Source organism: Coregonus lavaretus (assembly GCF_964263955.1).
Source record: "Coregonus lavaretus genome assembly, chromosome: 40".
Classification (NCBI taxonomy): domain Eukaryota; kingdom Metazoa; phylum Chordata; class Actinopteri; order Salmoniformes; family Salmonidae; genus Coregonus; species Coregonus lavaretus.
Window position 1 is genome coordinate 13,826,957 of NC_140027.1, and position 13,490 is coordinate 13,840,446.

Genomic DNA, 13,490 nt, shown 5'->3' on the forward strand with positions numbered 1-13,490 from the left:
TCGTTGTCTCTGATTGGGAGCCATACTTAGGTAGCTGTTAGGCATTCGTTTGGTGTGGTTTCTTGTTCCGTATGGTGTGTATTGTAACCAAGGACTTCACGTTTCGTATCGTTTGTTGTTTTGTTCGTTCAATAAATAAGTATGTTCACATTCCACGCTGCGCATTGGTCCTCTCTTCCCGACGATTGTGACACCTTATGCACACAGTAGAAGCAGAAACACACTGTAAGAGAACATGTTTATTTATACAGTAATTTTAGGTATTATCAACAGTAAAAAAATAAAACTCTAATACTTGTTACTGCAGCAGACTGTAAATGATGGTGCATTGTGGAAAAATTGTTGTGTTTCGAATGGTACTGTAATTCCACCCCACAGAATACAGTACCGTATCTTTTGACCACTTGTGGGTACATGGTATTGTTGTTTCTGTCTCATTAACATATTTTTTTGCATGCCTTGTAAGAGGCTATATTTGTTGCACCCATGAGTGAGAATGCAATTTAACTCCTATATGGTTATAGTGAAATTGAAAATGTATAGGGGACAGATTGGAGTGGTGACAAAATGTTAATTAATATGCTGTAATGTGTAAACCCTTTACCTAGCAGCCAACCTGCTTGCACCACATCCCTTTTAATTACAGTAACGATTCAAACCCCTCTCCTCAATTAATTTCATTCATCCATTCATTCACAATATTTACAATATGATACAGTCAATTTTACAGTACTGTCATTACACAGTACTTGTGTTGATACCGTATTTATATTACAGTAAGTGTACTGTAATATGAAATACAGAATTTTACTCACCACCACGCTGCCTGTATACTGTCAAATTCATGGCAACCCCTTTACAGTGCAGGTTAAGTTACAGAGTAGGCTGCAAAGTGCATCTACGAATGGTGCAATGCATTTATTTAAACAGGGTTGATCTTTACGCATGGATGTTCACATACTTTGACTTTATGATAATGTTCATGATTGAAAAGGCAAATATTTTGCGCTCTCTAAAGAAACTGGCATGTATAGGCCTGGAAAGAAGCATGCAGGAAAAGCAAATACTATGGAGAAATAAAGTGTCAATCTAAAAGTGCATAGTCCTTCGTATTGTACATTAAATTGGATAGTGTCATGCTCACAGAAAGCTATGCATCAGTTTGGACATCTTCTGCACTTTATTGCTATAGAGATTTGTCTGGACAATGCTCAGAGATTCACAGAATAGCCTATAATATACAGGATTGCATTATATATCAGGGGTGGGAGGGCCAAGAGACCAGAGGTGGCAGTACGGAGTACTCAGGTTGGGGTGTAGGGTTTAAGCATTGCCTGAAGGTAGGGAGGGGCAGTTCCTCTTGCTGCTCCGTAGGCAAGTACTATGGTCTTGTAGTGGATGCGAGCTTCGACTGAAAGCCAGTTGAGTGTGCAGAGGAGCGCAGTGACATGGGAGAACTTGGGAAGGTTGAACACCATGCAGGCTGCAGTGTTCTGACAAGCGCCTCGATTAGGACCTGCACCGCTTCCTGTGTGAGGTAGGGTTGTACTCTACGGATGTTGTAGAGCATGAACTTGCAGGAGTGAGTCACTGCTTTGATGTTTGCAGAGAATGACAGGGTGCTGTGCAGGGTCACGCCAAGGTTCTTTGGGGGACACTGTGGATTTGTCAACCGTGATGGAGAGGTCTTTGAGCGGGCATGCCTTCCCCGGGAGGAAGAGCAGCTCCATCTTGTGGAGGTTGATTGAGGTGGTGAGCCGACATCCAAGCTGAGATATCTGCCAGGCACGCAGAGATGCGCGTCGCCACCTGGGTGTCAGAAGGGGGGAAGGAGAAAAGTAGTTGAGTGTCATCTTCATAGCAATGATAGGAGAGACCATGTGAGGATATGATGGAGCCGTGTAAATTAGTGTATAGAGAGAAAAGGAGAGGGCCTACAACCGAGCCCTGGGGGACACCAGGAGTGAGAGTACTTGGTGAAGACACAGATCCTCTCCACGTCACCTGGTAGGAGCGGACTGCCAGGTACGATGCAATCCAAGAGTGTGCAGAGCCTGAGACGCCCAGCCCTGAGAGGGTGGAGAGGAGGATTTGATGGTTCACGGTGTTGAAGGCAGCGGATCGATCTAGGAGGATGAGAACAGAGGATAGGGATTTAGCTTTGGCAGTGTGGAGAGCCTCTGTGACACAGAGAAGAGCAGTCTCGGTTGAGTGACCCGTCTTGAAGCCAGACTGGTTAGGGTCAAAAATATAATTCTGAGAGCGATAGCGAGAGAGTTTTTCAGACACAGCACGCTCAAGTGTTTTGGAAAGAAAAGAAAGAAGGGGTACCGGTCTGTAGTTTTAAACGTCAGAGGAGTTGAGTGTTGGTTTCTTGAGGAGAGGAGCGACTCAGGCCATTTTGAAGTCAGAGGTGGTCAGGGATGCGTTGACAATGGAAGTGAGGAATGGGAGAAGGTCTCCAGAGATCTGGAGAAGGGAGGAGGGGTTGGGGTCGAGCGGGTAGGTTGTCGGCAGGCTAGACCTCACTAGTCGCAGGATTTCATCTGGAGAGAAAGGGGAGAAAGAGGTCAAGGCGTAGGGTAGTTCTGTGTGAGTGGGACAAGTGGACTCAATAGGCTGAGTGAATGAGGAGCGGATGTGGTCAACCTTCTTTTTAAAATGTTTGACAAAGTAGTCCGCCGAGAGGGAGGGGGAGGGGTTGGAGTGCACTAATAGATTGCAATAATAGTGTTTAACAAGATTTTTGAATGAATACCTAATCTCAGTACACCACACATATAATTATCTTTAAGGTGAATTTCGAACACAGATTCAACCACAAAGACCAGGGAGGTTTTCCAATGCCTTGCAAAGAAGGACACCTATTGGTAGATGGAAAAAAACATTGAATATTCCTTTAAGCTTGGTGAAGTTATTAATTACACTTTGGATGGTGTATCAATACACCCAGTCACTACAAAGATATAGGTGTCCTTCCTAACTCAGTTGCCAGAGAGGAAGGAAACCACTCAGTGATTTCACCATGAGGCCAATGGTAACTTTAAAACAGTTACAGAGTTTGAATGGCTGTGAGGATGGATCAACAACATTGTAGTTACCCCAAAAAAGAAGGAAGCCTGTACAGAATAAAACATTATTCAAAACAAGCATCCTGTTTGAACAAGGCACTAACGTAATACTGCAAAAAAATGTGTCAAAGCAATAAACGTTTTGTCCTGAATACAAAGTTGTATGTTTGGGGCAAATCCAATGCAAGACATTACTGAGTACCACTCTCCATATTTTCAAGCATAGTGGTGGCTGCATCATGTTATGGGTATGCTTGTAATCATTAAGGACTGGGGAGTTTTTCCAGGATAAAAAACTAACGGAATGGACCTAAGCACAGACCAAATCCTAGAGGAAAACCTGGTTCAGTCTGCTTTCCACCAGACACTGGGAGATGAGTTCACCTTTCAGCAAGACAATAACCTAAAACACAACTCCAAATCTACACTGGAGTTGCTTACCAAGACGACATTTAATCAATTTTGAATTTAGGCTGTAACACAACAAAATGTGGAATAAGTCAAGGAGTATGAATACTTTCTGAAGTTGCAATGTTGCTAATTAGCTAAAACACTCGTCTGTGATGAGATTCGAACATGCAACCTTTGAGTTGCTAGGCTGCTAAATGGCATATTATTATTATAGACGTTCGCGTTATACCCTCTTTTCGATTTTGCCTTAAAGACGTCCTCCAACGATTTTTGAACTTTTACTGTTCAAAAGTAATATCCCAAGTATAAATACAGTAACGTACAAACACTAAAGGTTGTTTTCAACTGCTTACTTCAATGAATAGGGCATTCAAGGAGTTGGTCTGATGGGAATCCGTGATGTCATCGGCCTCCCCCTTGCTTGAGGCACAAAAGAGGAGCAATCAAGAACAAAAGAGGAAAGGCCCATGACATCACATACTGTATGTACCTGGACCACCTATTGAGATGTGCCTTTTGTTAAGTAAATCAGGTGTTAAATGAGGTGAAAAGGAGACTGGAGTGCCACTTTAACTTTCTGTCTTATGTACCGCACCAAACGTAACTGTAGCTCAGTTGGTGGAGCATGGCGTTTGCAACGCCAGGATTGTGGGTTCGATTCCCACGGGGGGCCAGTATGAAAATGTATGCACTCACTAACTGTAAGTCGCTCTGGATAAGAGCGTCTGCTAAATGACTAAAATGTAAATGTAATTTCAGTTTACCGGGTTTTTATTTACTATGTTAAGTCTAGTTTATGAGACAAGGCTGTTCTGTACAATGTCTTAAAATATTTGGTTTTGTGCTGGCATTGGATGTGGGAAAGGGAGAGCCCTTTTTCTGTAATTTGCGACTATATCTACATATATTTATTTCTATATGCTATATCTAATTTTGATTGGACAGTGGCATCCGACTATAGTGCGAGTAGGCACTTTGTTTCTAATGAAGAACATGATCTTAATTCTGGAGGTGTGGACTGGGACAAAAATTCAGCCCTGGCATTTCAGCCATACCAGCACACATTACGGGGAAAAAAATGCAATTATTGATGCATTTAGACACTAAAATGAAATATACTGCTGTGTTTTTGGACCTGTCAAAAGCTTTTGATACTGTTGATCATGCTATGTTTTTGAATAATTTGTCCTCGATAGGCCTGAGCTCTGACGCCTGTTCATGGTTATCTTAGTGATAGAACTCAGGCCATTGTGATTGATGGGGATAAGTCTGAATTTCTTGAAGTACATAACGGTGTACCAAAGGGGTTGATTTTGGGACCTGTTCTCTTCACTATTTATATAGACACTGTTAGTCAATCTGTTAAAAATCTATATGTGGATGATACTATTACATACTGTCACGGTTTCGGCCGAGGCTGCTCCTCCTCCTCCTTGCTCGGGCAGGTTTCGGCGGTCGTCGTCCCCGGAGTACTAGCTGCCACCGTTGTATGTTTCATGTTCGTTTGGTTTGGTCTTGATGTTGTACACCTGTTTCTAGTTAGTCTTCATTAGTGTCCTATTTAGTTCTCGTTGTGTGTGTCAGGTGTTGTGTGTGATTACGCTTCTGTTTGGTGTTCTGTGCTACGTGTTTCCCTCCGTTGTTTGAAGAGGTTTTTCGCACATGTTAGTGCGCCTTTTGTTTGACACCTGTGTGCGCCTTTATTTCGCCTCCGGGCTTGTTGGGCTCGTGTACTACGTGAATATTTCACTAAAGTCTTTTGGACTTAGTTTCTGCGTCCTGCGCTTGATTCCTGCACCACACCCACCTTCAGCACACTTGACAGAATCACACACCATAATTAATGGAATCAGCAGGAGCAACAGCCACACCTGAGTCGCTGGAGGAGCATGACCGCGGCCAGGATGACCAGATCAGACAACTGGGGACCGCTCTACAGGATGTCATCAACACCCTGCACCGATGGGAGTCCAGAGGGGTACCCACACCTCCACCTACCTTGCCACCCCCATCGGCCGGTCCACCAGTCCCAGGTCCGGAACCCAGTGGGATTCGGCTCTCGCTCCCGAGGGCGTATGACGGCACAGCTGCCGGGTGTCAGGGGTTCCTCCTGCAGGTAGAGCTCTACCTGGCCACTGTACACCCGGTGCCCTCGGGACACGAGAGCGTTTCCGCCCTCATCTCCTGTCTCACGGGCAAGGCGTTGGAATGGGCCAATGCTGAGTGGAGGAGGATAGACGCCACCACCATCTCCTACGCAGAGTTCTCCCGTCGCTTCAAGGCCGTGTTCGACCATCCACCTGAGGGCAAAGCGGCGGGGGAGCGTGTATTCTACCTGAGACAGGGGAGGAGGAGCGCACAGGCGTTCGCGCTGGAGTTCCGGACTCTAGCGGCAGACGCAGGGTGGAATGAACGGGCCCTCATCGACCATTTTCGATGTAGCCTACGGGAAGACGTTCAATGTGAGTTGGCCTGCAGGGACACCAATTTCACCTTCGACCAGTTGGTCGACATGTCCATCCGTCTGGACACCCTGCTGGCCACCCGTGGACGTTCCGAGTGGGGTCCGTCCATTCCACCCTCCAGCACCTCCAAGCCGAGCCCTATGGAGCTCGGGGGTGCTGGCGCTAGAGAAAGGAGGAGGAGGAGCCAGAGGGGGCCTGTCCCCTGCACCAATTGCGGTCGTGGAGGGCACACTGCGGCCAGGTGCTGGGGAGGGTTCCCAGAGGGAGGAGACAACAGGCCACGCACTGGGGAGCCTTCCCAGGTGAGTAGAAGCCCCACTTACCCAGAGCTCTCTGTTGTACACTTTTGTATACCTGTTTGTTTTCCACAGGTTGCACCTCATTCCCAGCATAAGGCGCTAGTAGATTCAGGCGCAGCTGGGAATTTTGTTGATCGGAAGTTTTGTTTAGATTTAGGGATTCCTCTCCTGCCTGTTGACAAGCCTTTTCCCGTTCATGCTTTAGATAGCCGCCCGTTGGGGTCGGGGTTGATTAGGGAAATCACAGCGCCACTTAGGATGTGTGCGCAGGGGGGTCATGAGGAGACTATACAGCTATATCTGATCGACTCTCCTGCGTACCCGGTGGTGCTGGGAATTCCCTGGTTAAGTACCCATAACCCTGCCATTTCGTGGCAACAGAGAGCTCTCAATGGGTGGTCTGCTCAGTGTGAGGGGCGATGTCTGGGTGTTTCCGTGGGGGCGACTTCGGTGGAGAGTCCAAACCAAGTGCCCGCACTGCACATTCCGCCTGAATATGGGGATTTGGCTATCGTGTTTAGTAAAGCTAGGGCGACGCAGTTGCCTCCTCATAGACAGGGGGATTGTGCGATTGATCTCCAGGCAGGAGCAGCGCTCCCACGGAGCCACGTGTATCCTTTGTCTCAAGAGGAGAGAAAAGCTATGGAGACTTACATAGCCGAATCTTTGAGACAGGGATACATACGGCCCTCCACTTCTCCCGCATCCTCAAGCTTCTTTTTTGTGAAGAAAAAAGATGGAGGGTTGCGCCCGTGCATTGATTACCGTGGTCTCAATCAGATTACTGTGAAATACAGTTATCCACTCCCTCTGATTGCGACCATGATGGAGTCATTGCACGGAGCGCGGTTCTTCACAAAACTGGATCTCAGGAGCGCGTATAACTTGGTGCGCATTAGGGAGGGCGACGAATGGAAAACAGTGTTTAGTACCACGTCGGGTCATTTCGAGTATCTCGTCATGCCATATGGGTTGATGAATGCTCCATCAGTCTTCCAATCCTTCGTGGATGAGATTTTCCGGGATATGCAGGGGCAAGGGGTGGTCGTGTACATTGATGACATTCTAGTGTACTCGTCTACCCGAGCCGAGCATATAGCCCTGGTGCGTCGTGTATTGAGGAGGCTGTTGGAGCACGACCTGTATGTCAAGGCAGAGAAATGTCTGTTTTTCCAGGAGTCGGTCTCCTTTTTGGGTTATCGGTTGTCCGCGTCAGGGGTGAGAATGGAGGTGGACCGTGTGTCAGCCGTGCGTAATTGGCAAACCCCAACCACTGTCAAAGAGGTGCAGCAGTTCTTGGGCTTTGCGAATTACTACCGGAGGTTTATCCGGGGTTTTGGACAGGTGGCAGCTCCCATCACGTCCCTTCTGAAAGGGGGTCCGGTGCGCCTGCAGTGGTCAGCTGAGGCGGACAGGGCCTTTGGGAGACTGAAGGACCTGTTTACGTCGGCTCCGGTGCTGGCGCATCCGGATCCCGCCTTACCCTTTCAGGTCGAGGTGGATGCGTCTGAGGCCGGTATCGGGGCCGTACTCTCTCAACGGTCCGGCACGCCACCTAAACTCCGCCCCTGTGCTTTTTACTGTAAAAAGCTCAGCCCGGCGGAGCGAAATTATGACGTCGGGGACAGGGAGCTGTTAGCTGTAGTTCAGGCCCTTAAGGTGTGGAGGCATTGGCTTGAGGGGGCTCAACACCCTTTCCTCATTTTGACTGACCATCGGAACCTGGAGTACATCCGGGCAGCGAGGAGACTGAACCCTCGCCAGGCTCGATGGAGTATGTTTCTCGCCAGGTTCGTATTTAAAATCACGTACATCCCTGGGTCCCAGAACGGTGAGGCAGATGCGCTGTCCCGGCGGTATGACACGGAGGAGAGGTCCATTGAGCCTACTCCCATACTACCGGCGTCTTGTCTTGTGGCACCGGTTGTGTGGGAGGTCGATGCTGAAATCGAGCGGGCGTTGTGTGCCGACCCTAGCCCTCCACAGTGTCCTGTGGGTCGGAAGTACGTTCCGCTCGAGGTTCGGGATTGACTCATTTACTGGGCTCACACGTCACCCTCCTCTGGACATCCGGGTATTGGCCGGACAGTGCATTGTCTTAGCACTAAATACTGGTGGCCTACGTTAGCCAGGGATGTGAGGGTTTATGTCTCCTCCTGCTCGGTGTGCGCCCAGTGTAAGGCGCCCAGACACCTGCCCAGGGGTAAGTTACAACCCCTGCCCGTTCCACAACGACCATGGTCCCACCTCTCAGTGGATTTTGTGACAGACCTTCCCCTCTCTCAGGGGAATACCACCATCCTGGTCGTTGTGGACCGGTTCTCTAAGGCCTGTCGTCTTCTCCCTATGTCGGGTCTTCCTACTGCCCTACAGACCGCAGAGGCACTATTTACCCACGTCTTCCGGCATTACGGGGTACCCAAGGATATAGTGTCTGATCGAGGCCCCCAGTTTACCTCCCGAGTCTGGAGAGCGTTCATGGAGCGTTTGGGGGTCTCGGTGAGCCTTACCTCGGGGTACCACCCGGAGAGCAATGGGCAGGTAGAACGAGTCAACCAGGATGTGGGTAGGTTTCTGAGGTCGTATTGCCAGGACCGGCCGGAGGAGTGGGCTCGGTATATTCCCTGGGCCGAGATGGCCCAGAACTCTCTCCGCCACTCCTCTACCAACCTAACCCCCTTCCAATGTGTGTTAGGTTACCAGCCAGTTCTGGCACCTTGGCAGCAGAGCCAGATCGAGGCCCCTGCGGTGGATGATTGGATGAGGCGAGTCTGGCTCTCAACCAGATCGAGTCTGGCTCTCAACCAGAAACCTGCCCCTCCGCCTGCCCTGCCGGAAGCTGGGTCGGCGGTTTGTGGGGCCTTTTAAAGTCCTGAGAAGACTGAACGAGGTGTGTTATAGGTTACATCTGCCTATTGAATATAATAATATTAACCCCTCGTTCCATGTGTCTCTTCTCAGGCCAGTGGTAGCTGGTCCACTCCAGGAAGGTGAGATAGGAGAGACTCCTCCGCCCCCACTGGACATCGAGGGGGCTCCAGCGTACACCGTTCGGTCCATCTTGGACTCAAGACGCCGGATGGGGGGTCTCCAGTATCTCGTGGAGTGGGAGGGGTACGGCCCGGAGGAGCGGTGCTGGGTGCCGCGGAGGGACATCCTAGACCCGTCTCTCCTGTCGGAGTTCCACCGGGGCCATCCCACGCGCCCTGCTCGGCGTCCTCCTGGTCGTCCCCGAGGCCGGGGTCGGCGCACGGCTGGAGCCGCGCGTCAAGGGGGGGGTACTGTCACGGTTTCGGCCGAGGCTGCTCCTCCTCCTTGCTCGGGCAGGTTTCGGCGGTCGTCGTCCCCGGAGTACTAGCTGCCACCGTTGTATGTTTCATGTTCGTTTGGTTTGGTCTTGATGTTGCACACCTGTTTCTAGTTAGTCTTCATTAGTGTCCTATTTAGTTCTCGTTGTGTGTGTCAGGTGTTGTGTGTGATTACGCTTCTGTTTGGTGTTCTGTGCTACGTGTTTCCCTCCGTTGTTTGAAGAGGTTTTTCGCACATGTTAGTGCGCCTTTTGTTTGACGCCTGTGTGCGCCTTTATTTCGCCTCCGGGCTTGTTGGGCTCGTGTACTACGTGAATATTTCACTAAAGTCTTTTGGACTTAGTTTCTGCGTCCTGCGCTTGATTCCTGCACCACACCCACCTTCAGCACCCTTGACACATACGCTATTGTCCCGACTATTGATCTGGCTGTGTCAAAACTACAGTCAGATTTTATAGCTATGCTGGAATCCCTTGCTGATTTAAAACTTGTGCTTAATACAGGCAAAACGAAATACATGTTGTTTTTAAACTCCTGTAAAATGTTTCAGATGAACTACATGTCCACTCATTAGATAGTTCTCCAATCGAATGTGCTCCCGCATATAAACACTTTGGCCTTCAGAGTGTTGCAAGCACCTTGCCCTACCAACTGAGCCACACAGGGCCAAAATACTATTCAACTGTAATACTACAATCAGATGAATCGTGTTGTTTACAATGGTCCTCTGAATCTGGCATCTCAGTATTGGCACCCAGAATCCCTTTTCAGGAATATGGAGTGGGAATGGAGTGTAGCCAATGAGTGAGTATGAAGTCATTAGTTTAGGTAAAATTCCAGAAAGCAAGGCACCAACTTCAGCTTCATGTCATTAATCATACATACTAACTAAGGCCTATGAGTCAAAGCCTCACGTACTAACGCTGTAAGTAAATTCACCAACATTTCTTTCTTTCATTATCTCTAATTAGGTGCATTACAGTACAGTCTAACATTGTGTGGCTTTCCATGTATTGTTCTGTGCACAAAGCAACAGTCAAAACACTGTCGTTTCTCTGCACGTTGTAAATGGTGGTAGCACATGCTATCTGTCTTCGGTGGCTGTTGGCGACATTAGCGAGGCTGGGGGAATAGTGTTGATTACCTGTTACTCATTAGGTTGCTTTTACTGCTGCCGCTAAGCCCTCATCGGGAGGTTATTGGCTAAGCGGCTAACTGAGGGCCCTGATCCAATTCACCTTTTAACTTCACTGGACCTGTCTGGGTTGACAAGGGTCAGTGCATCCATAGACACGCTGCACACTCACAGTGAAGACCTAATTTCCTGTGACTACTGTACCAAACATTAAGGAGAATTTTCAAGATGGATTCTTACATAAAATGCAAGTATAGAGTTTAGAATGTTGCTCATGCTCCGCCATGGAAGGAAATATTCAATGTGATGATGGCTCTAATAAGTGATTCTTGTGACAATTGGATTAATGTGATACTCTTTGGTCAAAGAGAGGATCCAGAGAATGAACCAAGCTGCTTTGTAGGTTTTTTACAAGACACATTTATTAGTCAGTATGGAGAAATAAAGCCCAACTTGAAAGTTAGTCTCTCAGTGCAGCGTTTAGCTCATTAACCTTATTATGGCACCTTGCTAGAGCTAACAGGCTCAGTCTCCTCTACAAGACACATTCATTTAGCCATAATAAGGTCAACAGCAGAATTAAGGTATCTTTTAAACTTGGTCAGTGGTTTTTGGAGGTTGTAAAAATACTTCCCTTTGAGTGTCAATGCAACTCAGCGCGATAAAGCAGCCATCAATGGGCGATACAGGGTCTCTGTGAAGTAAAAGTGACAGTCCAGCCGGAGTGCCAAAGGCCAGCTGCCTGGGACAGTTCTCACTAATAGTAAGAAGAGTGGAGGTTCACGACCGGTAGGGTTCCGCTTTAAATGACATTCAGCTTATAAAGGCTACATAAATGTGTTACAAAGCATCTATGACTGTAGGTCATGCTAAAGGGTTCATAAATGTGGCATTACTGTGTGACATAATCACCCATGTCAAATGTGACATAACCCACTATGTCGAATATGATATAAACATGTGCTTTATAAAGTGTGACGTGCTGAAGGATGGCATATGCTCTAAAGTGATGTCATGTTAGTCACATTACACTTAAACTCATTCCCAGACACTTCCGCCCAAATGTGCAGAAGGTCTGATGGACCAAAGCATCAAACTTGGCCTTAGTTAGGATTAGGCTTAAAATAACATTTTAAGAAGATACATTGTGGAAATGGGCAGGGTTTTGCAATAATGATGACTTTTTGACTGTGTTAAGTAGTGACGATGACAACTACTTTACTCAGTAAGGTCACTCCTATAGAATTCGATAGTCACTCCCTCTAAGGCCAACTTTGAATGGTTGATATCCCAGGTTTATATGTGCTGTGTGTGCAATAGCCTGGGGACGACGTTACACCAAGAAACACTTACCTTGATGAAAGCCCCCAACCTAAAGAAATTGAAAGTGTTTACCTTTTTCCACCTTTATTTAACCAGCTAAGCCAGTTGAGAACAAGTTCTCATTAACAACTGCGACCTGGCCAAGATAAAGCAAAGCAGTGCAATAAAAACAACAACAACACAGAGTTACATATGGAATAAACAAAATGTACAGTCAATAACACAATAGAAAATCTATATACTGTGTGTGCAAATGTAGTAAGTTATGGAGGTAAGGCAATAAATAGGCCATAGTGCAAAATAATTAGAATTTAGTATTAACACTGGAGTGATAGATGTGCAGAAGATGATGTGCAAATAGAGATACTGGGGTGCAAATGAGCAAAATAAATAACAATGTTGTCACGGTTTCTGCCGAGGCTGCCCCTCCTCCTTGCTCGGGCAGGCTTCGGCGTTTGTCGTCACCGGAATACTAGCTACTGCCGATCTATGTTCTATGTTTCTATGTTGCACCTGTTGTCTATTGTTACACACATGTTGCCCATTATGTGATTACTCTATTTAACCCAGTGGCTCCCAATGTGTTTTGTGTATGTTTGCTTTTCGTTTCGTGTGTCGTTGGTGAGCGGGTTTGTTCCTCCCTGTGTGGAGGTGTTCTGTATTGGTTTCTTTACTTCTACAGTAAAGTACGTTTTCATACGAGTTTCTGTGTCCTGCGCCTGACTTCGATCCACCGCATTACACTGACACTCGTGACAAATGTAGATAACAATATGGAGATGAGGTAGTTGGTTGGGCTAATTACAGATGGGCTGTGTACAGGTGCAGTGATCGGTAAGCTGCTCTGACAACTGATGCTTAAAGATAGTGAGGGAGATAAGTGTCTCCAGCTTCAGAGATTTTTGCAGTTCGTTCCAGTCATTGGCAGCAGAGAACGGGAAGGAATGGCGGCCAAAGGAGGTGTTGGATTTGGGGATGACCAGTGAGATATACCTGCTGGAGAGCATACTACGGGTGGGTGTTGCTATGGTGATCAATGAGCTAAGATAAGGCGGGGATTTGCCTAGAAGTGATTTATAGATGACCTGGAGCCAGTGGGTTTGGCGATGAATATGTAGTGAGGGCCAGCCAACGAGAGTGTACAGGTCACAATGGTGGGTAGTACATGGGGCTTTGGTGACAAAACGGATGGCACTGTGATAGACTACATCCAATTTGCTGAGTAGAGTGTTGGAAGCTATTTTGTAAATGACATCGCCGAAGTCAAGGATCGGTAGGATAGTCAGTTTTACGAGGGCATGTTTAGCAGCATAAGTGAAGGAGGCTTTGTTGCGAAATAAGAAGCCGATTCTAGATTTAACTTTGGATTGGATATGCTTAATGTGACTCTGGAAGGAGAGTTTACGGTCTAACCAGACACCTAGGTATTTGTAGTTGTCCACATATTCTATGTCAGACCCGCCGAGAGTAGTGATTCT